The following is a 27,786-nucleotide window of genomic DNA, read 5'->3' on the forward strand; positions in this document are numbered from 1 at the left end:
GATGCCGGGCGAGGGATGTGTTTCAGGGAAATAGCCTAATGCGACTTGCTGTTTTCATTTAAGGTACCCTGTTCCAAAAAGTGAGTGCCTTAGGGAGGGGAAATGTAATAGCATCAGCCTGAAGGCGAGAGAGGATTTGCAGAGAAAGTGCTGCGAGGAAATTCTTTTAAAAGATTCTCTTCCTGTTCATTGCTGTTTTTCTTATCTCCCCAGAGAGCCTGCAAAGAAATGTGGACTGGCACACGTCCGATGGATTCCTTGAAATGTGCTCTAAGCTAAACGTGTGCCCTGTCGAAGACATCCCTGCAGGGTTTCATACATGTCGAGGGGTGGGGGGCTTGTTAGCTTTGACAGCTCTGACTAGTCTATTAATGCATCTGGGACAGTGGGGGCTGACAGGCCTACTTCTTTTGAGCAAGGACAATGAGCAGTGGGTGGGACTCTGTTTACTACACTGTAGCTTCTGTACACACAGCGAGGCGTAGTGGTTAAGAGTGGTCGTTTGGAGTGGTGGACTCTGATCCGGAGAACTGGGTTTGATTCCCCACTCCTCCACAGGAGCGGCAGATGCTAAGCTGGTGAACTGGGTTGGTTTCCCCACTCCTACACATGAAGCCAGCTGGGTGACCTTGGGCTAGTAATAGCTCTCTCCAGGGTCTCAGGCGGAGGACTTTCACATCACCTCCTGCCTGGTCCTTTTAATTGGAGATGTCAGGGATTGAACCTGGGACCTTCTGCATGTCACACAGATGATCAACCACAGTGCCATGCTCCCTCTTTCCCAGTCCAGCCTCAGGCCACGACAGTCCTAGTCTAAATGACATGTTGCTGAAGTTGCCCAGCTTTGGTTGCCCAGTGGCTGGTGGTCAAAGCAAAATCAGAGCCAGATTAAACACCAGGCTCTATAAAACCAAAGGATGAGCGCAACAGAGAACCAGACAACAGAGACTGCAACACCCTTATGAGAAGCATATCTCATTCTTAGCACTGAATTTTGATCACATACTAGGGAAGAAAGGGATCTGCTGGGGTCTTGCTCCTCAGTATCAGGCAAGAAGCATCTGGGTGCCTTCGAACGATTTAGCATGGCTACAGAAGCAGAACCTGTCCTGGATGGCCCAGGCCAGCTCGATCTCATCAGATCTCGGAAGCTAAGCAGGGTTGGCCCTGGTCAGTACTTGGATGGGAAACCACCAGGGAAAGTCCCGGGTTGCTACGCAGAGGCAGGCAATGGCCAACCACCTCTGAATGTCTCTTGCCTTGAAAACCTCACCAGGGGTCACCATAAGTTGGCTGCAACTTGACAGCACTTTCCTCCACCACCACAGAAGTGAGGGAAGGACAACCGGAGAAGCAACCTCACAGCCATCTCTCCACTCCCTTCCTCCTTACAAGAACCCAGGCAAGAGAACATAAGAACATAAGAAAGGCCCTTCTGGATAAGACCAAGGCCCATCAAGCCCAGCAGTCTGTTCACACAGTGGCCAACTAGGTGCCTCCATGAAGCCCACAAACAAGACAACTGCAGCAGCATTATCCTGCCTGTGTTCTACAGCACCTAATATATTTGACATGCTCCTCTGATCCTGGATAGAATAAGTATGCATCATGACTAGTGTCCATTTTGACTAGTAGCCACAGATAGCCCTCTGCTCAATGAACATGTCCACTCCCTTCTTAAAGCCTTCCAAGTTGGCAGCCATCACCACATCCTGGGGCAGGGAGTTCCACAATTTAACTATGTGTTGTGTGAAGAAATACTTCCTTTTATCTGTTTTGAATCTCTCTCCCTCCAGCTTCAGCACGTTCTAATATTATGAGAGAGGGAGAAAAGCTTCTCCCTGTCCACTCTCTCCATACCGTGCATCATTTTATAGACCTCTATCAAGTCTCCCCTCAGCCACCTTCTTTCCAAGCTAAACAGCCCTAAGCGTCCTAACCGCTCCCCATAGGACAGTTGCTCTAGTCCCCTAATCATTTTGGTTGCTCTTTTCTGCACCTTCTGCACCTTTTTCTGAGAAGGACATTCACATGTTTATTGGCATTCTGTTATTATTAATAACAGTAGTAACTAATAATAGGGGAGGGGCCGTGACTCACTGGTAGAGCATCTGCTTGGCATGCAGAAGGTCCCAGGTTCAATCCCTGGCATCTCCAGTTAAAAAGGACCAGGCAGGAGGTGATGTGAAAGACCTCAGCCTGAGACCCTGGAGAGCTGCTGCTGGTCTGAGTAGACAATACTGACCTTGGTGGGCCAATGATCTGACTCAGTATAAGGCAGAATCATGTATGTATACTTCTAATGAACCCACCTGACCATTATGGTCAGCTTCAGGGACCTGCTTCTGGTGCCCTCTGAGATCCGGTGGATGCCAACATGGGAGAGGGCCTTCTCTCGGTCAAGGCACCAAAGCCCTGGAACTCTCTCTCCAAGGAGATGCGTCTGTCCCCATCTGTTGCCGCCTTCTGTCAGCGGGTGAAGACTTCTTTTGTTTCATTTCCCTCAACGATCCCTCCTTCCTAACCAATGTTTTAATGTACTGTATGTTTTTTAACTGTTTTGTATGTATTTTAAGTTTGTTTTAATGATGTACATTTTGGAGGAGGGTTGATTTTAACAGTTTATAATGTAATTTTATCTTGCATGTTTTAACTTGTTAGCTGCCTTGGTGGCCCTTGTAAGGGCAGAAAGGTGGCATATAAATTTTGTAAATAAATAATAAATAAAATAATCTGTGGCAGTTTGGTTTGGAAGGAGATGGCAGGCCATACTTGCAACTGGACATGGGAATTGTCAGAAAGCGAACTGTTAGTCATTGTTTTGACAACCCAGTGTCTCACCTAGGCTACTTCTGGATCACCCCCCCAATGGGTCAGGTCTCAGTGGGAGACCTCACAGTGGTCCCCACCTTTCCTGCTGGCCCCTCAAAGGGCAGTGGGAGAAAAATGGGGGGAAATAGGGGGTGCACATTGATATCATACCCATGAGTTTGGGGCAATACCAAAAGCATCCCCACTTCTCCTCACCCCCCCTCAAATTATCCCAGTGGGTTGCTAGGCAGAGCTGGCAACCCTCATCTTACCAATGGTACATGCTAGAGTTAGGGTTGCCAACCTCCAGGTGGTGGCTGGAGACCTCCTGCTATTACAACTGATCTCCAACCAATAAGAGATCAGTTCACCTGGAGAAAATGGCCGCTTTGGCAACTGGACTCTGTGGCATTGAAGTCCCTCCCGTCCCCAAACCCCGCCCTCCTCAGGCCCCGCCCCCAAAATCTCCAGGTATTTCCCAACTCAGAGCTGGCAACCCTAGCTAGAGTACCTGAAAGGATTCTGGGGCACGTTCTGAGGCTCGCGTCCCCATCCCTCATGCATAACTCTAATGGTAACTCTTCAACATTTCAGACCGAAGCTCTCTTTAACCAAATGTCTTTTAAAATGAACGTATTGTTTAAAAATACTTTCTTGCATAGATACCTATTACATTCAGTCATACAGTGAAGATCCTTGTGCTGTGGTGGCAGCTGCTGCTGAAGCGACCTTTAAAAGATCTGCGCAGCCCATCAGATCTCCAATGGTCGATCGGAATCTCTACTGAGCAAGAGCCCCACCTGGCTCAACACGCTCTCTAAAAACACTTCGGCGGGAACTAGGAAAGGTGACATGGGCTCCACGTTGGGGACCCCTGTTCCACGGCGCCTGTTCTTATGTTGATGGCCGAGCCGTTACAGACCTCACCATCGAGCTCTCTGAACCGAGACGGCAACCGAGAAACCAACCAGCCTCCCCCTGAGCAGAAGATCAACCACGGCTGACTAGTCTTCAGACCGAGGTTTGACGGGGCGGGGGCATCCGATATGCCTACCTGGGAAGGAAGGGGAGCCCCTTGCACAGGCGAATTTCTTTCGAGTGTCTTTTTGTCACTTTCCAGTCCTTGCTTGAAGACCCTGAGATCATAATGAATGCACATGACAACATTATTTTATCCATGGACTTAAACGGCACCTTTGGAGTCAGTCTGCTCAGATTACCAGTTGCGCAGCCGTCAGTACTATCAAATCGTGAACGATATGCTTCAAAACTGCATGGATCCTGAGGGTTTAATTTCTCATAAAGTCCTACTTTATTCCACTTTATTTTTTAATCCACTATTTCTTATTCAACAGCTTTAGGAAAAGGTACTTATCTAGAGTGTGACACCACAGCGCTTTTTAATAGCAGCCCCTCTGGTATTAAAAAGAAGAAAGAAATAGAAAGATAAGAAGAAACCTGCGATCCTTTTAATTTGGAAGCAGATAGCTAAGAAAATAAAAAAAAAACTAAAAATGGAAGCTGTTACAAACACCTGCTCTTTTCTTAGTTTCTGACATCAGAGCTCTTATCTGCTTATTGGATTAACAGCCATAAAAGTGAGAACACGTTTCCTAAATAAAATGACTGCCAAAGAGGCTGGCATTTTTAGACACAGGATATAAGCCAAACAAACGTGATATGCACAGTGCGATATGCTGCTGTTTCCAGGACATTGGGGGAAAAAAATCAGTCTAAAGACTTCATCAAGGTACTATTCTGGTCCCATAGACAATTTTGCACTTCCTGCTTACGGGGGCTTAAAGTACGGTTGCCAATCTCCAGGTGAGGCCTGGGGATCTTCTGGAATTACCACTGATCTCTAGACCACAGATCAGAATTATCAGTTCCCCTGGAGAAAAAATGACTGCTTTGGAGGATGGACCCCATGGCATTAAATCTCCCTCCCTTCCCCAAACCCCGCCCTCTCCAAGCTCCACCTCTAAATCTCCAGGAGTTTCCCAACCCAGAGTTGGGAAACCCTATACATGGGGTTTGTGGTCATCAGCAACCTATTCCAGGTGCCGTTTACCCACAAACCTGCAACCACCCACAAAGCCATTTAGGGCCGAAGCTCTACAACAGTTCAGTGATTCGATTTTGTCTTGCTTTAAAATGCCTAAACTTGTAAGCTGTTATAAGAAAGTATTCTGAGAAAGACTACAGGAATCTATGGGAGCCTTTAAAAATGATAAGCACCACTGAACCACAATATGCCCATTTATTTATTGAGGACAGGTCCCCCGTCCCCCCCGGAGAAGTTCAGGCAGCACAGATTGCTCCCCTCTCCTCCCTTTTATCCTCCTTACCACCACACTGTTTAAGGGCCCCCACACCAAAAAATTATTGATTGATTTAAAAATGTATTTCCTGCCGCACCTTGTGGTTCAAGGTAACTTACAATAACAATTAAAATGTCCCCAGCTAAAACCAAAGACAAAACAGCAAGTACAAAGTTCTTCAAACTCTTAAAAGATGCCTGCCATCCAAACCCCCTCCAATGCCCTGGCAATGCCTTGCAGCGCCTCCAGAAGATCTCCAAGGAGGGGGGAGGGTCCACCTCACCTCTTCTGGGAGCCCATTCCACAGAGCCGGAGCCAGGATGGAAAAGGCTGTGGCTCTGGCCGATGCCAGATGGGCCACTAGGGTTCCCAACCTCCAGGTAGTAGCTGGGGATCTCCCGCTATTACAACTGATCTCCAGGTGATAGAGATCAGTTCACCTGGAGAAAATGGCCGCTTTGGCCATTGGACTCTATGCCATTGAAGTCCCTCCCCTCCTCAAACCCTGACCTCCTCAGGCTCCACCCCAAAAACCTCCCGCCGGCGGCAAAGAGGGGCCTGGCAACCCTATCGACCGCCCTAAGTGATGGGATGGCCAACAGAGGGCTGCCTAGCAGCTGTGGTTGGCACTCAGGGACATGTGGCAGGAGACGCTCTTCTGTGTGCTGAGCATTTCTCACTCTGGCTGTGCTCTTCAGGGGTGGGGGGTGCAGCACAAAGCCGTAGCACACACACACCCCCGCCCATGTTTTCTGGGCATTCTGAAGGATTTGTGGGAAGACCCTTCTCCTTCCCCTCAGGGGAAGAATGGGACCCTTTCTCACTCCCTGCTGGAAGGCCAGCAAAACCATCTAAAGGCAAACCGGCCAGCCCCTGTGCAAATGGCAGAAGCAGCAAAGCCGGTCAAGATTGGGGTCTCTCAAGGGGTGACTCATCAAGTTTGCAGAAAACTGTCACTTTGCAAAGGGGGTGAAAAACTTTCCAAAATGGCTGAACCAAGCAAAGGGGAAGGAAAAGAAGGGGATGGGGGAGAAGTCAACCGGTTGAAGCCCCCAGAAGTCTTCCTTGTACCCCTTTGCACGCAGTTTGGAAGAGAGCATGGGCTCTCAAGAAACGCAGCAGCAGCAGCCTATAAAATACGGAACACTAAAAAATTCAACGCTGAAAAAGACTTCCAGGCCACAACATAAATCTGCACCAAGAAAAATACAAGATCTGCTGACTCCGATAGCAATACCCACTACATAAAACATGAATAAACGGATGTTTAATGTATCTCTTTTGCTAAGACAAGCAGAACCTTTCTGTGTAATATACTGGTACCCGAAGTAGTGACATTTCAGTGCATATGGAAAAGGAAAGGGAACCATGATAGATTCCTTTACTTGAACATTCAAGTCTGTGAATGATTCAGATTTTCTCCTGGCACGGCCTAATGGGGCAATACTTGAATGGAGCCATGGCTTAGCGGTAGAGAGTCTGCTTGGCATGCAGAGGGTCCCGGGCTCAATTCCTGGCAACATCTCCATTTTAATGGAGGATCAGGCTGTAGGTGAAAGACCTCTGCTTGAGACTCTGGGAGCTGCTGCCAGTATGGGTAGACAGGATTGACCTTGATGGACCAAGGGCCTGATTCTGTACAAGGCAGCTTTGTGTGGTTGCATGCATCCTAAAGGCAGAAAAGTGGAGACTGCTGAAACTGCAGCTCCTTTCTGTAGATGGCACAGAAGGAGCCAACTACTTATACGTCTGCAGATGGGATGACTAGGCAAGACCATGCCGCAGGGGGTGGGGGGAAATGGGTTCTAGTTTGCACACCTGGTTTGGGATGATAGCATGCTTTTGAAAATAAAAAAGCAAATGCCACAATTAGCTGGAAAGTTCTTCTGCGCAAGCCTAGGCCTGAAAAGAGCCCTTTACCAGGTAAGGGAGAGATGTCCCTTGAAGTCTGTAGAGGAAAGCTTTACAAGTAACTGGCTCTTTTTTAAAATTTCCTTTTAGCTCACTGGTTTGTATGTGCAAACAGGGGAGTGGATTTTGGTGACGACTAGAAGCTCCGTAGACTTCTCTGAGAAGTGGCCCAAGTCCCACCAAAATGCACAGAAATGACGAAGGGCACATCCCAGGGAAGCTCCCCTGTGCAAGCTCTTGAGTCAGACCCAACATCTCCAGGTTCCCCTACTCCAGCCAGAGTAGTGGTTAAGAGCGGAGGACTCTAACCTGGTGAACCGAGAAAGGAACAAAGTCTGCTCTGGGAAATATAAGAGCAGTGGTTTGGAGTGGTGGTCTCTAATCTGGAGAACCGGGTTTGATTCCCCACTCCTCCACATGAGCAGCGGACGCTAATCTGGTGAACAGGGTTGGTTTCCCCTCTCCTCCGCACGAAGCCAGCTGGGTGACCTTGGGCTAGTCACAGTTGTCTCTGAACTCTCTCAGCCCCACCTACCTCACAGGGTGTCTGTTGTGGGGAGGGGAAGGGAAGGTGATTGTAAGCCAGTTAGATTCTGCCTTAATTGGTAGAGAAAGTCGGCATATAAAAACCGACTTCTTCAACTTGGAACTGCCTGCAGTTTCACACAATGAGGTGGATCCTACCACTCCACTGAGCAAAGTTTATTTATTTTATTTAATCCCCACCTGTCCTTTTGACTCATGTTTGAAGCCAACCTCCTCCCTAAGTGGTTCTGCTGCTGGAGCTGGTGGCAGGTGACTTGGAGGATGGTTGGAGGCACCCCTGTGACCGCAACATCCACCAATACAATCTGCTAACATTGTAAGAGCCACCGTGGTGCAGGGATTAGAGTGTCAGTCTAGGATTTGGGAGACCCAGGTTCAAATCTGCCTTGGAAACTTGCAGGGTGACCTTGGGCCAGTTATACACAGTCAGCGTAACCTACCTCACAGGGTTGGTGTGAGGATAAAATGGAGAAGAGAGTGATGTCAGCCACCTTGGGTCCCCATTGGGGAGAAAGGTAGGGTATAAATGAAGTAAATAAATAAATAATAGATAATAATATAAGATGATCTGCTATATGTGCTCTTTACTGGAGCTTCTGATGTATTCATACCATACGTTTCTATCCTTACATTTAAAAAATCAGCTATGTATAATCTGCTGCATTGGTCAGACCTCACTTGGAATTCTGTGTCCAGTTTTGGGCTCCACAGTTTAAGAAGGATGTTGACAAGTGGAAGCGTGTCCAGAGGAGAGCGACCAGAATGGTCAAAGGTCTGGAATCTACCGTATGCCCTATGAGGAGAGACTTAAGGAGATGGGTTTGTTTAATCTGCAGAAGAGAAGGGGTTGACATGATAGCCATGTTTAAATATTTGAAGGGATGCCATGTTAATGAGAGAAGTAGATTGTTCTCTGTTGCTTCAGAGACTAAGGCACGGAGTAATGGATTTAAACTAAGAGAAAAGCGATTCCACCTAAACATTAGGAAGAACTTCCTGACGGTGAGGGCAGTTCAACGGGGGAATGCGCTGCCTGAGGGTGGGGTGGGTAGAGTCCCCGTCTTTGGAGGTCTTTAAGCAGAGGCTGGATGGCCATCTGTCGGGAGCGCTTTGATTGTGGGAACCTGCATGGCAGGGGGTTGGACTGGATGGCCCTTGTGGTCTCTTCCAACCTTGTGCGATTTTGTGATTTTGCTGGAAAATCAACCTACTTTTCCAGCTGCTGCTGCTTGCTAGCAAAACAATGGAAAGGTCTGGATTCAAATTTGGACTCGGGTTAGTTAGAAAAAGAAGAAGAAATTGCTTTGTGTCCATCTGAAGTAATTGTTGCACGTCCGTTACAAAAGTGGTAATTGCATTATTGTCTGGGAAAGACACTGCATTCTGACCAGCCAAATGTTACACAACTTTATCTAACAAAATGATAAGTACAGACTAGTTGATTCCCTCGCTTCCGTCTCATACAAGTCTCTCTCTCTCTCTCTCCTCTTAGAGATTTGCTCCAAGAGCCAGTGTGGTGTAGTGGTTAAAAAATCAAATTAGGGACTGGGAGTCCCATGATCGAATCCCCACTGTCATGGAAGCTTGCTGGATGACTCTGAGCCAGACATGTGCTCTCAGCCTAGCCTGCTTCTCAGAGTTGTTGTGAGGATAAAGTGAAGGACAGGGAAATGATGGGTGCTGCTTTAGATCCTCACTGGGGGAGAAATGTGGGATATGAATGAGGTAAATAATCAACAATCTTCTTCTGAAGTGCAGAAACCCCCAAAAGCAGTGAGAAACAGCCCTTCCCTATCAACAAAAAAACCATTTTTTTTCATGGACACAGAAGTCATGGGAGGAATTGTTATGGACATGACCTTCCACAATCCCATGATTGAGGGATCCTTGGAAGAGCAGTCCTGGAAGTCTGCAATGTTTCTTGGAGCCCATCCTGTACAGATATCACGGGAAAACATTTTTGAGTTTGCATTTAAACAACTCAGGGATCTTTGGAAAATACATTCTCTTGTATGTTATTGCAAACAATTAGCCCTCTATTAATGAGGGAGCAGTTTTAAGCTTTTATTGTACATTTTAAGTACTGTTATCTACATGTTTTTGTGTTATTGTATTTATTGTTCAAAGTTGCCCTGAGCCAGGCAGTGCCAGGGAGGGGGGGTACAAATTGAATATAAATAAATAAATAACTTTACAGAATTTCAGTGTATATGCGAAGCTTGAAATAATCTAACCAGGTGTTAAAACTTGGAGCCAGCGTGGTGTAGTGGTTAAGAGCGGTGGTTTGGAGTGGTGGATTCTGATCTGGAGAACCGGGTTCAATTCCCCACTCCTCCACATGAGCGGCGGAGGCTAATCTGGTGAACTGGATTTGGTTTCCCCGCTCCTACACATGAAGCCAGCTGGGGACCTTGGCCCAGTCACACTCTTTCAGTCGCACCCACCTCACAGGGTGTCTGTTGCAGGGAGGGGAAGGGGATTATAAGCCAGTTTGAGTCTCCCTTAAGTGTTAGAGAAAGTCAGTGTATAAAAACCAGCTCTTTGTCTTCTTTTTCTTCTTATTCTGAGCTTTCAAAATGAAAGAGTTGTTGGTACAGCTGCAACCTGGCATATATATTTAACTTTTGTTTCTCCTCTGTGGTTAAGAGCCAGAAACACACAGAAACACAGCACATCCAGCCAACCTAGGAAGTTTTAACAGAATCAGTTGTTGAAATGAAAATCCACAGTAATTTCACCTCATACACATAAGCCAAGAAAGCACATATTGCTTTAGCATGACGTCTTGGTTCTGCTTGTTATACTATTACAGGGGTCGGGGGGTCTTCACCTGAGAGCTCCTTCTTGAAACTATTGATTTGACCAGACTTATATTTTGTTGGGGAGTTGAAGACCCTGGCAGAGCTCACCAGGGGCTGAAAACAGGACTGCCCCACCCTCTTATGACGGGTCTGCCATCCCTCTGCCATCCCTCTGCAAGGGTTCTTACCGCGGGTCACCCACAATTAGACTAACAGCAACAACAGATGAAAAATCTGCAAAACAGAATGAGAAGTGTGCATGAAGCACAACAATCAATCTGGGACCAAACAGTACTTAATGGAATTGTTTCAAGCAGCTACTCCACGGGTATTAATGACCAGATCATTTCAAAGTGTTCATGCTTCCAAGACAAAACAAAAGTCCAGGGGCACCTTAAAAACTACCATTTATCTCAAAAGGAGCTTTCCTTAGTCACAAGCCGCTTCTTCAGAGATAGTGGTGGTGGAAAGTGACTTCAGATCACAGCCAACTTATGGTGACCCCTTATGGGGTTTTCAAGGAGTGAGATATTCAGAGATTGTTTGCCACTGCCTGCCTCTGTGTAGCAACCCTGTACTTTCCCTGGTGGTCTTCTATCCAAGTACTTATCAGGTTAGCTTCACTAGATCTTATGAGATTGGGCTAGCCTGGGCCATCCAGGTCTGGTCTTCACTGATAAAGTGAGCTGAGAGATGCTTTGACAGCAATATTAATGAACAGCCTTGAAATGTTTTAATTATTGCAAAACGGCACATCCTATGTCAGACACAGAGGGATCCAAAACACACAAAGTAGGCATGATGTGCTCCCAGCAGCCACCCTGTTGGAAGAATGCCTGACACACCTCACGGGAATGGACAGATACTCCAGAGCATTTCAGGCTTAAGCCCTCTCCAGTCCCTGCTTATGGATATAATCGAAAAACCTTTTGTTGAAGTTCACAGACTTCAGTGGCAAAGGATTCATGGGACAGAAATGGGGTGTTTTACCTGCTCCTTCTCCCCCTACCCCTTTACTCACAGCCTCCCTACGCCAGTGTCTGCAGTGACTGCTGGCCCTGCGGACATTTCCCCAAGAGCCACAGGGGCACACCCTTGTGATCTCTCAATGAAGGGGCCTGACCAAAGGCTCCCCCGACTGTCGAGAAGTCATGGGAGTGCAGTTGATGGGGGATTAGAGCCAGCCAGATTTCCCACTGGTGACCATCAAAAATCCCATACTGGGGACACCATCCACGTAGAACGGGGGGCATCAGAAGAAGGGCAACTTGATGAGAGGAAGTGAAAACTTGGCTGGATCCAACCTGAGGCCTGTACATTGTGCAAAGGCATATGCTTGCTCCTCTGGCACTAAGAGAAGGTCTTGTCAATGCCAGCACTGCCTGTTAGAGTGCAAATCAATGGCATCCTGCGGTGGAAACTAAAGGTAGAGCTGGGTATCACCCACATATTGATGGCATACCTCCTGGTGACGTTTCCCAGTGGCTTCATCTAATTATTAAGTGGCAAGGAGGATAAGATGGAACCGTGTGGTACCCCACAAGCCAACAGCTATGGGGCAGAGAAGGAATCTCCCAGCACCACTATCTGAGACTGACCCACCAGATGGAACTTGAACCACCATAACACGGTGCCTCTTACCGCGCATTCCTGGGGAGGGGGCGAGTCCTTTTAGGAGGCGGTGTGACCTCGCCGCCAGCGTAAGGGCTAATCACGCAACAAGACACACTTACACTGGTGGCGAGGGCAGTTCCGCAGCTGCGCCTCGCCCCTCCGCTAATGTGGTCTCTCCGTGGCTAAGGCCACGGTGGAGAATTGCCATGCCGGCGTGGGGGGGGATTCTTGGGGTGGGCCGGGGGGAGGAGCTGCCAGTTGGCGGCTTCCTATCCCCATTTGCCCCATTACACCGCCGCTGGAAACAGCGTTGCTGCACCTGCTTTTTAGCAGGCGCAGCCTCGCTGTTTTCAATGGGGCAAAAGGCCCCGTTAAACAAAAAAAAGCCACAAAATGGCTTTTTTGGGTTTGTTTATCTGCATACAGGGAACGGCGTTAGGAGACGGCTCGCCTGCGCCTTCTCCCCGCCGTTCCCATACGCCAATTCTCGGGAATGCGCAGTTAGTCCCAGAACTGAGATGCAGCTTGGTAGGATACAACGATGGACCAGCACCAAGGCCACTGAGAGCCCCAACAGAACTAGCAGGGTCACCTCCCCCCCCCCCCCGAGTCTCGTTCTCAGCAGAGGTCATCAACCAAGGTGACCAATGCAGTCTCTGCTCCAAATCCTGACCGAAAGCCAGACTTGAAACAGGTCCAGACAACCAGTCTCTTCCAAGCACCCCTGGAGCTGAGAAGCAACCACCCACCCGCTCTAGCAAATCGCCCATGAATGGGAGACTGGGGACTGGCCCGACGTTTTCCAACGTGGTGGGGCTCCCCCCCAGAACAGAACTAATAACTGCCTCCTTGGGCACAGGCAGCACAACTCCTGCCCTCAAGGAAGGATTTACCACTCCTCTTACCCACTTGTCCAGCCCCTCCCCCTTGCAGCTTTTCTCAGCCACGAAGGGCAACGGTCAAGGAGACAGAGGAAGGGATCTGTGCCCGCCACCTTCAAAGGCCAGGCATTTCAAGCACTGATCATTGGTGCCTTCCCCCAAACTGAAATAGCATGCCAGATGTGCTCCCATCTAACAGCTGGAGGGCCCCACTCTCCAATAAATCTATCCAATTATTTTTTTAAAGGCAACTAGCCATCCCTTTATGTTCATTAAAAATCGAATGAAACTGTCTGTCTCAAAGCTATTGCAGATCAATTTTATTGTTTTGTTGTTTATTTTATTGTTTCTCTGGGAGTTCATGTTTTGAGGGCAAAAAAGTCTATCCACTCTTACTCCCCAGACAAAGCCTTATCCCCCCCACCTTCTTTCCCAAACTAAAAAACAAACAGCAGCCCTCAAATCCTCCTGCCTTTCGCTGGTGGGAAAGCACTCCGAACCTTTCACTATTCTGAGCGTCTCTCCCTGCACCTTTTCCGGCTCCTGAACTTCACAGGGTATCCCAAAGGCCGCCACACCACCGATTGATATTAAGGTGTTGCAATACTGTTGTGTCCAGTTTCAAGATGACTTTTCTGGGCAGTCACAAGTAGAACAGAGGTCATAATCCACTGACGTGTGGCTAGAATCCCCACCCTTGACTCGTCCGTTTTTGATTGGAGAGGGATGACAATTGACCCTCCTCTCGTTCTTTCCATCCAGAAATCGTTTATTTGTCACTGTGCTGCTTCCCCAGGTTTCCTCTTTGGTAGGATCATCTCTCATTAGGTACAGGCCAGCAGGAGGCTAATGGTAATTGCATGAGCTCCCGGGCCCCTGGGCCACTGGAAGCAGAGCCGCTCTGCTGTGTCAGGTCTGACAGTATATTATTTCACGGCATTCGTTCCAGGATGCTCGTTAAATCTGCCACGTAGCCAGAGAAGAAGTGATTTAAGCGCTCCATTTAGCCGGCTCCTCTTGCCTCCTGCTCCGGGCCACTTTGCTGGCAGTCGCAGGATGTGAGCGGAATGCCAAACGCGCCAGCCGTTGGACCCAACAGCAACAAAAGAGCCGTGCCGGACCACAGAAGCGCCTCACTTTCCGCACTCTGTGCTTTGGTTCTGCTGCAAGAAAGCTATCTGTGTCCACCAAACACCAGCCCACGTTATTCGTTTCCTTCAAGGACATCCCAGATCCAATATTAAGAACTAGTCATACAGCATGGGAGTCTAAACTAATTCCCCACAGATCATAGTATGGTGTACAATTAGGGTTGCCAACCTCCAGGTACTAGCTGGAGTTTTCCTGCTATTTATTACAACTGATCTCCAGCCAATAGAGATCTGTTCCCCTGGAGAAAATGGCCACCTTGGCAACTGGACTCTATGGCACTGAAGTCCCTCCCCTCCCCAAATCCCACCCTCCTCAGGCTTCGCCCCAAAAACCTCCTGCCGGTGGCAAAGAGGGACCTGGCAACCCTTCATATGGTTCTTCGAGAATTTCAGAGGGTAGCCTTGTTGGTCCCCAGGAGAACAGCTAGATTCAAGTCCAGGAGCACCTTAGAAACCAAGAGGATTTTTGGGAGTATCAGTTTCCAAGAGTCATAGTTATCTGAGCTTTGACTCTGAAAAGCTGATACCCTGAAAATCTTACTGGACTCAAATCTAGCCATTCTTAGATAAGTTATTCAAAGTAATTTTAAACAGTCGATATACAAAGATAAGTAGTTTATTTAAATATTTATCGACAGCCTCTCTATTACAAATAAAACACAATTGAGATGCCACACTCTCTCAAGGAAAAAAGGCAGCTAAAACCACAATGTGACAAATAAAGTGGCAGAACAACAACATCTAAAGTGAGCTTAAAAGCATGAAAATGAAAAAGAGGCCTGTAAAAAGGCACAACAAGAGATGGACTGACTCAATCAAGGAAGCCACAGCCCTCAATTTGCAATATCTGAGCAAGGCTGTCAAAGATAGGACATTTTGGAGGACTTTCATTCATAGGGTCGCCATGAGTCAAAAGCGACTTGACGGCACTTAACACACACACAATAAAAAGTGATGATTTTTGTCAAAGTTTTTTTTAAAAAAAAAAATCCTTTAAAAGCCCTAATGGTTCCTTAAAAACGTATTTTTTAGGCAATCGACAAAGAGTTTTCTCCTCGTGACTAGAGGCCGAGAAACTGTTGTGGGGCTCCTGTAATCAGGGCTAGCCCTCTTGCTGGCCGCGACCCACCTCCCTTCCATAGATGGAGACCAACAAGGCCAATCTTTACTGCTGGGTGGATGCATATGGGAGCTGGCCATCCTTCAAACCCATCCCCCCACCCGGCGCCAGGCCATCTATAGAGAAGAACCAGCCTGGAAACCAAATGGCAGCCTGTCCGGACAAACTGCCGGACAAACTTCCAAAGAGACAAGTTGGAGATGCCTGAGTGAGAAGGTGGAAGGGGTATTGTAAAGAAGATAAAATGCACGCTGGAACCAGCTAGATTAGAGCAGAGGAGAAATGCTTAGGGGGAGAAAATTAGAAGGTGGGATATGAGAACTCAGAGGCCTCCACTCTGACTGGTATCTGACTAAAAGAACTTTGACTCTCGGAAGCTTATACTCTGAAAATCTTCTTGGCCTCTAAGGTGCTCCTGGGCTCCAGTCTAGCTGTTCTACTGCCGACCAGCACAGCTGCCCTCTGAATCTATTCCACAAGCAGTTCACTGAACACTTCATGCAGAGCTTTGCTTCAAGCACTAGAAAAGGCACTAAAGGGATTGATTTCCACAGTTCTGAAGCCTGGATGAATGCCAGGAACCTGCTTTCAGCCATTCAGATGGGGGAGCAGGAGGAAGGGATGGCCCAGATTCAAAAGCCAGTGAGTTTGTATACTGTAATGGGGGGCAGTCAGGACCCTCCAGACCCCTGACCGGGAAACTGATCATAAAGGCTATGAACTACCAGGAGAGACCCTGGAATGTAACAAGAGTGGGCTCTTTCTCACAAACAGATGGGTGTGTGTGTGTGTGTTCACCATAACAATGTGGGCAAGGCTTCCATTGGGTGGTGATGGCAGTGGCAGCAACAGAAAGGGTATGTCGGCCCTTTATAAGACTTCAGCACTGCAATGGTAGCACCTCAGGAGGCAGGGACCCTGGGAGATGGAGTCGTCCCAGGACTCACCTGGGATAAGCAGTTTCCAAGATGCTCAATGTCTACACTACAAACACAAGGCAGCTTGGGCAAAATAAATTCCCAAATCTCTGAAGCATTCAAGGCGCCACGAAGGAGGAAGAAAGTCCTTAGAGAGTCTGCAGGCAAAGCTTCTTTGCTGCCACCATCACACAGGACCATGCAAAACAAGAAGGGCTGGAGGAGAAGGCCTTTTATCTCCAGAGCTTTCCCCATCTGACATCTATCTGACATCATTCTGAGCCTCAGGACTCTTTGGGTTCACTATACTCGCCATGCATTGTGAGCCAAAGGGGTAGCACCATGGACTAGAGCCAACAAGTGGGGCTTCGTTACTGTTCCTTTGCCACCATTTCTGTATAACATTGTGGTGTCTGACTGCTGTCAGTTAATGCAAGAAGTGGCCACGTCCAGACTTCTCTCTTTGCCCAGATGATGCATTTAGAAGGAGGAACTGCCTGGATTAATGGGCACTAGTCTCTTCCACTAACACCGATTGTCCACCTACAAACCCAAAATATCCCCCAAAAGTTCTGCTTTTTTCTTGCACAACAAGCAATGCCCCTCTTCTAACCTTCCCTGTTTCACCCAGGCAGGGCAAACATAATTATAAGCTACATAATAGAAGCGATTTAAAACCGACCCCAAATCCTGACACTAAAGCAAAGAACAGAAGCAGCTTGTAAAAGAGCTGATGGGGTATATTTTTATTGTGTTTTTAGGAGTTCATTGCTGCTGATTCAATGAAATAAGAAAATGGTTGATGCTTTTGCTTGGATTAAAATGGCTTTATCTAATCAACCCGTTCTAAATTGGTCTTAATGTACTCCTATAAATAGATTATTTCTCAGTTCCACCTTGTTTGGTCTATGTTGATATTTCTTACCATGCTACTCCAAGGATATTTTATCAGGGTTAAAAATAATAATCTTTTAAAAAGGCAACAAGTACTTTCCATAGTCTTTCCCTAGGGCAAGGGTATGATTAACAGAAAATAATGTTGAACCACTGTTGCATGATTCTAAAAAGCCAACATTAAGAAATCAAGTCAATGGAGTTGAGAACTACGAAAATGCCCATTTTGTCCAGATCAAATAGACTCCCTAGCCCATATGGTTTTAGCATGTCCACAAAATAAAAGAGTTCAGTGTTTTCACAAAGTTAATATCCCAACATGCTGACAGTCCTTACCTGTTATGACTATGAAAGAGTTTCTGTCCAAATAATACACTTTGGTCTTTTATGCATGGGTTGGATCGCCCTGCTTGGACCTGGGTTCATCGCACATTAAAGTAACCCGGGCTGGGGGAAACTGAATGCATTGGCTTGAATAATCAGGGACTAAACTGTGTGCTAATCGAACCATGAAAACAGAAAACAGTCTCCCAAGGTCAAATCAAGTCCCACTGAATTTACAACTGGAAAACAGGGCCAGGTAATTCCATATTTGATGTTGTGTTCTGTGTTCATGGCTCAAAACAATACTGGGAGAGGGAGATTGGCAGTACTACCCAGGAAAATATTTTAATGGTAACTTCCAAGTGTGAGAAAGTAGACGGGTAGCCAGGAAAAAAAATTGTGGTTAGTTAATTCCAACTCCCCACCCAGAAATACTAGGATAGGGAAGGATGAAAAGTCAAAATGACAGCAAAAATGTAACTTTACTTTGGGATTAGTCACTTTATGTTCTTACTGTAATATGTATAAGCTGAACTGCACACACATGACCACATGTAGCTGCCTTATAGTGAGTGAGACCCCTGGTCCATCAAGGTCAGTATTGTCTACTCAGACTGGCAGCAGCTCTCCAGGGTCTCAGGCAGAGGTCTTTTACATCACCTACTGCCTGGTCCTTAACTGGATATGCTGCTGGGGATTGAACCTGGGACCTTCTGCATGCTAAGCAGATGCTCTACCCACTGAGCCATGGTATTTGCCTAGATTGTGATGTGATGGTCATAACATCTGAAGTTGAACAACACAATATGAGAGATGAGGAACTGGGCTATTTAAATATAAGCAGAAAGTAAATTAGGTCAAAAAACTATATTTGCAAAGATAGCGGAGAACAGAAGAGCTAAAAATAAGCAGGAGAAAAAGGATAATTAGCTTTTTGGCCTCTATGCAGTGGAATTTAAAAACTTTCAAGAACAAAATATGGAAAAGAAAATAACTGTGATAAACACTGAGCAAGATAAAATCCATCAGGAAGCAGAAAAGAAGGAAATCTATAAAAGGAGAACCACCAACACAATTCAATGACGGCAGTAGATGAATGAATTAAAGTGTGTGGTGGAAAGATTAATTTCCTGACACAGTTGGATGAATTTGTTAATTTAGGATGAGACTGAGCAATGTAAAAAAAGGGGGGGTTAAGGAACCAGACACAGTGGGCCATCTACTTTTTCTCCTCCAGGGATGGTTCCTTCCCCTTGCAAGGACACATCTTGATGAGTCTGCTTGAATCAGATTTTGTTTACAGATGTGGTTTTCAACATATGCAAAATGAGAATGGAGAGTCCTCCTGAATGAGATCTCACTTCAGTTTTGTGGTGCCAACATGAAGAATCAGATTATGACAATCTTCACAGACCAATGCTGGTTACTGTAAATCAGTCAGAAATTCAGGCTGTAGCAGATCTGACAGTCACAAGTCTAAACAGAGGGGCTAATGCAGATAGGAGAACGGAGCAGGTCTCTCTGATACATCAAAAGGGGTAGGGTAGCAAGTCATAGTGAAGTAGCGGAGAAAGAACTAATTGCTGAAAAAAGATTAATTTGAGCAACACTGACTATATATTGTGTCTCCTGGAATGTTGTGTCTCCTGGAAGTACACATTAAGGGACAAGAAGCCAAAAACCAATCCAAAAGGAGAAAATGTAGCTAATAATACTGCAGGAAATGCATTTCGTTCAAGATCATGAAAAATATATGAGAAAAACCAGATCTGGGACTGTGTACTTCTAGTCGGCACGCAGAAAACCTAAAGGGGTCTTGCTTTTATTATACCTCACAAATTGCTGAGGGAGGGCAGATGACAGGCAGTGAGGCAGGAAGGGTGCTATTGTTAGCCTGTCAGCTGAACTGGGGGGGGTGTAGAAAGGGGGCTCTGCATTTGCTCCTCACACCAATCAAAACACATTTTTAAAAACCATTTGATAGATTAAAAAAAAAACACCAGAGTGAGAAGATTAGATGATATGATTTTCATTGCATGGTAGATCCAGAATTAGATAGGTCAAATAAACAAATGTATTAAATTACCAGAGGGTGTGTGTATGTGGAGAAATTACAGATTGGCAGATGATAACAGGATGGTAGGAGATATATTACATCTTCTCAAAAAGGTATTTTCCTCACTTCATTATAGTCATTCCAGAATTGATAATACTCCCGGTTTTAATACCTGATTACAGATCCCTGTGTTTCTGGGCATCCAGTATATATAAGTATATATCCAGTATATATATACTTGACCATCAGAGATACCTTTGTTAGCAGACAGATTGCCCTGAGTCAGTCCTTTACCCCTTTGGTGCACATGAACACATGAAGATGCCTTATACTGAGTCAGACCCTTGGTCCATCAAAGTCAATATTGCCTACTCAGACCGGCAGCAGCTCTCCAGGGTCTCAGGCAGAGATCTTTCACATCACCTACTTGCCTAGTCCCTTTTAGTGGATATGCCGGGGGTTCTACCACTAAGCCGTGGCCCCTTCCCCTACCCCTTCTTGAACTTGAGCTGGTGGAGAGAAGAGCCCCCACCTTTAATCTCCCACTCTGACCCTCCTTGGATCTTTCTGGTAGAAGTGTCTGCTCATGGGGAAGATAAGCCACACGTCTCTCAAAAACTCAGAAATACAAAATGTAATAGGGTGTGTCTTTTCTTTTCTTTTTTTTGTACACAGACTCACAAACGCACCCAAGAGATATTGGGTGGAAACCTAACTAGGTGAAACTACAGAATACAGAAAACAAAAGGAACCCCTGGCTTCCTGCTACCTTCAGAACATCTCCCCTCCTTGAGAAATGGACCAGTGTCTGCCCACCCCTGGGAGGGACACGCAAGCTTGGGAAACAGGGACAAAAGCTTGCTTCTTTGGGTCCTTCAGGGGTGAATATTCACAACTTCTGCCAAAGGAAGAGTTAATCAATAAACTCCTCCCACCCTTATAATCCTAGGGTGGTTTTGAACATAGCCATTTTGGGACAGAATGTGAAAGACTGCAAAATTGGGAAATCCTGGAGTATTATACTAGAGAAACTGATCCCCCACTGAGTTGACAGATTACTGTGACAGATGGCCAAGGTGTGATAATCGCATGCTGATTCTCTCCTTACACCCCCCCACACACACCATGCGCTATGCTTAGCTCCAAATTGGTGGCTCATCTGAAACCCAGGACAGACCTGTTGCCTTTTCCCCATACATACACACTGCTTCACAAGACTCCCAATATCAACTTCTTTAAAAAAATCCAAAACCTCAGCATACAAGCACTCTTCACTCTTTATCAATCCTTCAGTACAAGGTTTTCCATAAACAGGATGAAATCTGGACTTCATTTCTTGCATTCCACCAGTGCCCTTTCATCCTCTCTCTTTGTGTAAACAAGAAATTTCCTTGTTTTTACTTAGTTATGTTTCCTTTTTGAGCTCTCTGTACATGCCCAGGAAACCCTGGCACAGCTATCACAGGGAAGAAAGAAAGGAGTTCTTTAACAACCCTGTAAAAAAAAAAAAACATATTGCTTATGGGGTATATTTCTATCCCAAGCTAAACTCCAACGTGTCTTATGAAAGAAACATTCCCACAATTTTTTTGAAGTGGCAGTTATCACTGATTAAAACACCCAGAACTTGAAAATGCACTTTGACATGGGGCAGAATTTTCTTTTGTATATATCCACCCATTCCCTTTAGCATACTGAACAACTCACACCAGTTCCTTTAGAAAGCTTTGTTGTTTCAAATAAACAACAACAAAAACTACACTTTGAACCCAAGATATTAGACAACTAACACATTTTTAAACACTTTTAGATGTTTTCCTTGAAACTCTTAAAAACCGATAGGAAGAAAGTCAATTCCTATGAAACGTGGTGTTGGAGGAGTGTGTTATGAATACCCTGGACCGCCAAAAAAAGAAGAAAAAACAAATCAGTGGGTTATAGATCAAATCAAGCCAGAACTGACCCTAGAAGCTAAAATGACTAAACTGAGGCTATTGTACTTTGGTCACATTATACGAGAAGAGTCACTGGAAAAGCCAAACATGCTAGGAAAAGTTGAAGGTAGCAGGAAAGAGATGGATGGACTCAATCAAGGAAGCCACGGCCCTCAGTTTGCAAGATCTGAGCAAGGCTGTCAAAGATAGGACATTTTGGAGGACTTTCATTCATAGGGTCGCCATGAGTCAGAAGCGCTTGATGGCACTTAACACACACACAATGGTTTTGCACCTTGAGGTATTTTTCTATCCCTGAAATGTCTATCTGAGGTTAGGTAAATATTCTTCAGGTTTATTAGGAAGGGTCATCAATCCCTAAGGGCTGAATTGCTCTGGAGCACTTAAAAATGCTTCCTTGGGTCAGTGTTTCCTTAATAAACTTCATGTTTTAAAATATTGTTGAAGGCTTTCACGGTCAGAGTTCATTGGTTCTTGTAGGTTATCTGGGCTGTGTGACCGTGGTCTTGGTATTTTCTTTCCTGACGTTTCGCCAGCAGCTGTGGCAGGCATCTTCAGAGGAGTAACACTGAAGGACAGTGTCTCTCAGTGTCAAGTGTGTAGGAAGAGTAATATATAGTCAGAAAGGGGTTGGGTTGGGCTGAATCATTGTCCTGCAAAAAGTATCAAAGGTAATGTGCTAACCATTGTCCTGTAAGTATCTAGATAATGTGTTAATGAGGGTGTGGTATGTTAATATGGAACCATTGTATGCTGAATGATCTGTTAATGTGTGAAATCCAAAGCTAATCCGCATGGCTATTGTGGACTGTAGTCTTTGTTAGTCTGGAGGTTTTCAGGACAGGAAGCCAAGCCTTATTCATTCTTAAACTCTCTTCTTTTCTGTTAAAGTTGTGCTGATGTTCATGTTTCAACCCCGATAGAAAAATGCATATATTCCTGGGGTCATTTCTACCCCAGGAGCCTTTTTGTTTACAGAAGGTAAAGGTAGTCCCCTGTGCAAGCACCCGGTCATTCCTGACCCATGGGGTGATGTCACATCCCGATGTTTACTAAGCAGCCTTTGTTTACGGGGTGGTTTGCCAGTGCCTTCCCGTCATCTTCCCTTTACCCCCAGCAAGCTGGGTACTCATTTTACCGACAGAAGGCTGAGTCAACCTTGAGCCGGCTACCTGAAACCCACTTCCGTTGGGATCGAACTCAGGTTGTGAGCAGAGCTTTGGACTGCAGTTTAACACTGTGCCACGGGGCAAACTGCAAGTCTTAGCTAGCAGTACTTTGGGAACATCGCTTACTGCTGTGCAGATGGCAAGGTCCTAAGAGGATAAATTGACACGGCCATTTCTTTAGGCGTTCTGTCAAAAAAAGTACAACCGAGGGAGCGAATTCGCCTTGAGGTTAATTGGGCAGCAGCACTTCTGGACCGCTGTCCAGGGTCCTGAATGAACCAAATGACTGACTGTGGAAATTTGCATTTCGCAGCTGGGGACAACAGAATCCCACTCACCCCTTTTTAGAGATTGCCAGCTCCTTTGACCCACCACCCTCACCATGGGGAGGCCCCTTGCTGGGGCAAGCACAAATTGCTAAAAGCCTTAACGTTAGACTAAAAAGAATAGTAGTCCTGTATATTTTGGGGAGGGGCTGTGGCTCAGTGGTAGAGCATCTGCTTGGTATGCAGAAGGTCCCAGGTTCAATCCCTGGCCTCTCTAGTTAAAGGGACCAGGCAAGCAGGTGATGTGAAAGACCCTTTTCTGCCTGAGACCCTGGACAGCCACTGCCGGTCTGAGCAGACAATACTGACTTTGACAGACCGAGGGTCTGATTCAGTAGAAGGCAGCTTCATGTGTGTGAAGGCTTAAACACACTTTTCTTACAAGAGGGCAGTTTCCATCAAAGCCCTCTTCTTCTGCAGTCCAGGGACACACACACCCTCCATTTTCCCCTTAGAAACAGCATGGGGCCAAGGGGGGGGGCTGCAATGGGAGTGAGGATCAGAGGAAAGTGACCCCCCCTGTCAGGCAATTTATGTGGTTTTACCGGTTTCAGAATGCATGGCTGGGAAACCGGCCACTGAAGATATACCACTGCCCGAAAGCCCGAAAGAAAGTGCAGGGAAGTACTTGTTGTATTGCTGATGAATTCAAACTTTAGAAGGAACTGACGGATAACCTGAAAAAAACCAAATTAATCCTGCCTGGGTGGGAGGAACAACTGAGAAGCTCTCATGTGGGATGGAAGCCCACAAAAATGGTAGCCATGGCAACCATGGACCTCAATCAAAGGTGGGGTGCCATTCACAGCGAGAAGGAGCCAGGGCGATTTTGTCTCCTTTTTATGCTCACCAGTTTTTCTGCAAAGCCCCAGTCCAGCCTCTGCTGCCGCCGCTGTCATTCTGCCAGGTTCTCACCATCTTCTAAGCTCTGGTAAACAGACGCACAGACCCCATCAAACTACAGGTGTGGAATCACACTCCGAAGTCTTCCCTGTCATAGACCCGCCTTGGGTCTTTGTGTGTTTACATGTGTGTAAGCATGTTTGTGTGCATGGAAGCGTGTTCTTCTTCGGTGTCACCACCCCCAAACTAAATCCAGCCTCCCATGCTACCAGTGGCTTGGGGAACACTAGTAAAGGCTGCCTCTGAGCATCTACAAAGGGCAAAAATCCCCAGCTACTTCAGCCCTTCCCCTGTGTGTCTGATTGCATGAGCAAGAGGCCAGGCACACAGGGAGGAGTTTGAAACACAGTCTACTCTATGAAACAGGAAAACTTTAGTTGCTATAGGTTATTAAATGAGAGTGCAAGACAGATAGGTAGAGCAAAGGGTACTTCTCTGTGGAAATGCATCTTGCTGACCTCTTGGTGCATTTTATAGCCCTCTTCCCTGAGAAGGCAAGTGGCTGCCAGGGTCCCAGGAAACTTCTTGTGAGCTTCAAAGTTCCTTATATTTCAGAGATCACAACACCAGAACTAACACAGCAAAGAAAGAAAGGACTAGAATGTCTTTCACTGAGCCACTGAATTTAGCTAATGAAAAAGACTTTTTCAGTCAAAGGGGGATAATCTGGTGGGGAGGCTGTGTTTATTGGGTTTCTTGCCCCTTACCGTGTTCCATTCACTCTTTACCTGGGGGCATCATCTGAATTAACCTCCAGTTTTATTTAGAGAGTGCTATATTTCCCCACTACTTGTGGCCTTTTAAGGAACTTCTGTGTCCTATTTGGCGCTAGACACACAGTTGATCACCTGATGGTTTATACATTTTCCGCTGGAGCTATTTTCCCCTCCTTCAGCCCAGGAGGCTGAAGGGCTGGCCTGACATCAGCTCCAGCCACTGTGTGTTGTGTGTCAAGTACCGTCAAGTTGCTTCTGACTCACGGCAACCCTATGAATCAATGTCCTCCAAAACGTCATCTCTTTAACAGCCTTGCTCAGGTCTTGCAAATTGAGGGCAGTGGCTTCCTTCATAGAGTCCATCCATCTCTCGTTGGGTCTTCCTCTCTTCCTGCTGCCCTCAACTTTTCCTAGCATGACTATCTTTTCCAGTGACTCTTGTCTTCTCACAATGTGACCAAAGTCATTTTAGTCAGTTTAGTCATTTTTGCTTCTAGGGTCAGTTCAGGCCTGATTTGATCTAGAACCCACCAGTTTGTTTTTTCGGCGGTCCAGGGTATCCATAACACTCTCCTCCAACACCACATTTCAAAGGAATCTACTTTCTTCCTATCAGCTTTCTTCATTGCCCAGCTTTCACACCCATACATAGTAATGGGGAATACGATGGCATAAATTAACTTAACCTTGGTGGCCAGTGACACATCCTTACACTTAAGAATCTTTTCTAGCTCCTTCATGGCTGCCCTTTCCCAGTCTCAATCTCCTTCTGATTTCTTGGCTAAAGGCTCCCTTTATCCACTATCACTTTCTCTAGTGTAGAGCATTCTACACAGGAGGCAGAGAAAAAGGGTTGGGGCTGGAAACATCTTTGGATTCATTCAACTAGATAGGCCTGGTGTGGTCACAGCCAGCTCTTGGGGCCAGCTGCATTAGTGTGCTACATTTTCAGTGTCCCATGCTGGTGAACTGGAAAACCTTAAAATAGTTACAAGTCTTCCAATAAAAATAATGTATTATTTCAGCTTTGAATTTGTTTGAAGGCAAAAATGTAAAGCACATTTAGAATGTTTTTTGATTTTCTCCTAATCAAATGTCTGAATTTACCATATATACTCGGGTATAAGCCGACCCGAGTATAAGCCGACCCCCCCAAATTTGAGGCCAGAAAAGGAAATTTCTTATTGACCCGCGGCCGCCATTTTAGAGCGCAGGGATGATCTCGCCCCTGCCCCAGGTCGCCCTCCCGCCGGCCTCCCGGGCCCTCCCGACCCACCCCAACCCCAGTGCCATCCAAGGGGGGGAGGGGGAAGAGCCCCTGAACCCACTACTCACCGGGAGAGGCGGCGCGGCCTGGAGGGGCGTCCTGCAGGCCCAGGAAGGCCGCTGCCGGCTGGGGGAAGCCGCGCAGGCCCGGCGGCGATGGCGGCGATGGCGGCGGTGACGGCGGTAAGTTCCCCCTTCCCCCCTCTACCGTACTGACCCGCGTATAAGCCGAGTTCGGCTTTTTCAGCCCCTTTTTTGGGCTGAAAAACTCGGCTTATACGCGAGTATATACGGTAGCCACTTCAGAATGTATACAGAGCATAGAATGAACATGGCACACTTTTAAAAAGTTTGCATATTAAATAAAAGTTCAACATTTTCAATATGATCCCAAACAATTTAATGTTCTGATAATTTTTCTGATTATAAAACACCTACTCACCGGCCTTAAACTTGTATTTATTTATTTATTTATTTATTTACATTTCTACCCCGCTCTCCCCAACCCAAAGTATGCAGAGAATGGTGATTTCTTTTTATACATAGGAGCAAGCATGGTGTAGTGGTCAAGAGTGGAGGACTCTAATCTGGAGAACCAGGTTCAATTCCCCACTCCTCCACATGAAGCCTGCTGAGTGACCTTGGGCCAGTCACAGTTCTCTCAGAACTCTCTCAGCCCACGCGGAGGCAGGTGATGGCAAACCACCCCCAAACATCTTTTGCCTTGAAAACCCTTCAGGGTCACCATACGTCAGCTGTGACTTGAGGGCGCGCGCGCACACACACACACACACACATTTTCAAGACTTTAAAAAATGATTAATGATTTTGGCAACAATTAATATTTTATAAGTTGTTTATTGATAATTCATTATTAAAGAGGTCAGTGTTTTCAACATTATAAAGTTTAGCTTGATATTGAAACATGCTGGCAGTCCTACCCATTGTGTCTCTACCAGAGAGTTTCTATCCAAACATTATACTCCCATTATTCAAATATTATACTCCAGCCAGTGTGATGTTGTAGTTAAGAGCAGTGGTTTGGAATGGTGGACTCTAATTTGGAGAACTGGGTTCAATTCCCCACTCCTCCACATGAGCGGTGGATGCTAATCTGGAGAACCGGGTTGGTTTCCCCACTCCTACACATGATGCCAGCTGGGTGACCTTGGACTAGTCACAGCTCTCTCTGCCCCACCTCCCTCACAGGGTGTCTGTTGTGGGGAGGGGAAGGGAAGGTGATTGTAAGCCGGTTTGATTCTTCCTTAAGTGATAAAGTCGGCATATAAAAACCAACTCTTCTTCTTTATTTCAGAATTCGTTTTCTACCTTCATCTTTTATTTTTCCTGCCTCTCAGATGGCAATATAGGGGCAAGCACTGGGCATATCTGAAACGTTACATCTCGAGTTCCAATCCCACCCTGAGCTGGACGGCCCAGGCTAGCCCAACCTCATTAGGTCTCAGAAGCTAAGCAGGTTCAGCCCTGGTTAGTATTTGGATGGGAGACCGCCAAGGAAGTCCAGGGTTGCTGTGCAGAGGAAGGCACTGGCAAACCACCTCTGTTAGTCTCTTGCCATGAAAACCCCATAAGGGGTTGCCATAGATCGGCTGCGACTTGAAGCCACTTTACACACACACATGCAGAGGAAAGCAACAGCAGCACCTCTGAACATCTATTATCCGTTGTGGCTGTTGTTGTTGTTTTTCTGTTGTGCAGTGACCGCAGAAATAAATAAATAAATAAATAAATAAATATATTTTAAAAGTTGCCTCTGAAGGTCTCTTGCTTTGAAAGCCCTCTGGCACTTTCCACCACTACCAGTTCCAATTCTAGGAAAAAACAACCCACGTACAAGACAAAGACACTCTAGTTGCCAGTGAAGAGAAACAGACCATTAGAAAGCCCAGCACAGGAGAAGACATGGATAAGAAAGGTATGAGAAGAGAGGCCTGGTTTGGAAAGGAAGAAATATGGTAGCTGTAGATGTGTCCCCCGCCCCCACTTATTCCCATACCAAGGGAGCCAGTGTGGAGTAATGGTTAGAGCACTGGACTAGGATCTAGGAGACCCAGGTTCGAATCCCCACTCTGCCATGGAAACA

General features: G+C 46.3%; 1 protein-coding gene and 1 non-coding gene across 3 annotated transcripts in view; one reads left to right on the plus strand and one right to left on the minus strand.

The window, feature by feature from the left end:
* The window catches only part of EPHA5 (EPH receptor A5), a 168,075-nt gene that overhangs the window by 104,322 nt on the left and 35,967 nt on the right, over positions 1-27,786 (minus strand). The gene's annotated exons all lie outside the window — the stretch shown is intronic.
* On the plus strand, positions 22,940-23,014 carry TRNAT-GGU (transfer RNA threonine (anticodon GGU)). The gene has a single exon. It is a non-coding gene; the product is annotated as a tRNA-Thr (tRNA).

This window comes from Euleptes europaea, chromosome 11 (assembly GCF_029931775.1).
Source record: "Euleptes europaea isolate rEulEur1 chromosome 11, rEulEur1.hap1, whole genome shotgun sequence".
Classification (NCBI taxonomy): domain Eukaryota; kingdom Metazoa; phylum Chordata; class Lepidosauria; order Squamata; family Sphaerodactylidae; genus Euleptes; species Euleptes europaea.